This window comes from Schistosoma mansoni, chromosome W (assembly GCF_000237925.1).
Source record: "Schistosoma mansoni strain Puerto Rico chromosome W, complete genome".
In the NCBI taxonomy this organism is placed as follows: domain Eukaryota; kingdom Metazoa; phylum Platyhelminthes; class Trematoda; order Strigeidida; family Schistosomatidae; genus Schistosoma; species Schistosoma mansoni.
The window spans coordinates 671,295-672,795 of NC_031502.1; the positions used below are offsets into that span (position 1 = coordinate 671,295).

The window sequence follows — 1,501 nt, forward strand, 5'->3', positions numbered from 1 at the left end:
TTCATTGTTGAAAGCGTGAGTCAATTGAAGATAGACCATAATAGGACGAAACGGTCGTCCAGTGCTTCCAGGTTTTCCATGGTGGTCTAGCTTCAATTGACTCACGCTTTCAACTATGAAAGATTCAAACAATCAATACTAAATGAATTTATACAAACAGTTATCACTTTCAATTCACTTGGTATTGTTTACTTGAATCTATCTTACCATGGATGTTTAGGACTGCAATTGATCAGTATCTTATTGGAATATGTGCATGCTGTATGTATTGCCTCGATATTGTCTTAATTCACAAGGATTCTAAGCAGAGATGGATAGTGGCTAGCAGAGGAATCCAGGATGTGTGTTTTGTCCACTGCTAGCCACTCTTCGTTTTTGCTTTGTCACTTTCGCATTACATAATGAATGTTAGTGATTTTTAAAATACCTTAAAACCAAGAATCTTTAAATTTATTTACGTCCTTGCCTTTCTAAGTATTTTTTTGATGTTCTTTAGTTAGCTTGAGTACATTCGTGTCTAAGTTGGGTCTTTGTACAAGTACTGACATTCAGCTTAGTTAAGGAATGACAGAATATGATTGACAGTCAAGATAAGAAATTATGTAAATAAAGAGGGATAGTCGAAAAAATCTTGCAATTAAGTTTCTTGACAGTTACCACTTTCCAGAAAGGGATATTTGTAGTATTAAGGAAGCTAATGCTTCCTATAGCATCCGAACGTATGTCAGATGATGTTTCAATTTGAGATGTTACTACTGAGCTATTTCAGCTATGACTAACCTTTACTACTGAAATATGTACAATGATTAATAAATGAGTAGTAACCAACATGGTGTTTCTCTGATTCTTAGTGTTGATCGCACTCTATCCCGAGGGTTTCATTACTACCTGGGAGTACATAGTGTCGAGTCACTTACACTGGTGGTTATGTCACAATTCGATTGATAGAATTTAATTAGTGTTATAGATCAGACACAGTGTATTGCTCATTACTCAAAAATTAGTCTATTTACTTATACATTTGTACATCATTGGCAGATGTACTTGATTGATACGAATTTAAGACCCTTAAATGTAAGTTTGAAAGTTTCCAATTTAGCGAGTAAACGTTTGTATTTTAGAAGTTATTGGTCAATATCCTATCTATATCTATCGAATAATTAGTTATATATGTGGTCAATCTTCAATGGTTATATGAATGTGACGTTCTTTGATCTCCTCCTTTGAGTCATTTGCTAAAGCGTTTTAGGATCTCCTGGAACATACAATCAGGTAATCACATCAATATCCAGACTTTAAAGAAAATAGACATATAATAATATTATTATTAGAAGGGGTTTTGTGGAGATTCAGTATTTTCATAGTTGAAAGCGTGAGTCAATTGAAGCTAGACCACCATAGAAAACCTGGAAGCACTGGACGGCCGTTTCGTCCTATTATGGGACTCCTCAGCAGTGCGTATCTGAGTTGCATAGATATACTAATTTAATCAAGTGGGTTT

General features: G+C 34.6%; 1 protein-coding gene across 1 annotated transcript in view; it reads right to left on the reverse strand.

Moving 5' to 3' along the window:
• Smp_133840 (hypothetical protein) overlaps positions 1-1,501 on the reverse strand; it is a gene marked incomplete at both ends in the record, with an annotated part of 58,833 nt that overhangs the window by 7,847 nt on the left and 49,485 nt on the right. The gene's annotated exons all lie outside the window — the stretch shown is intronic.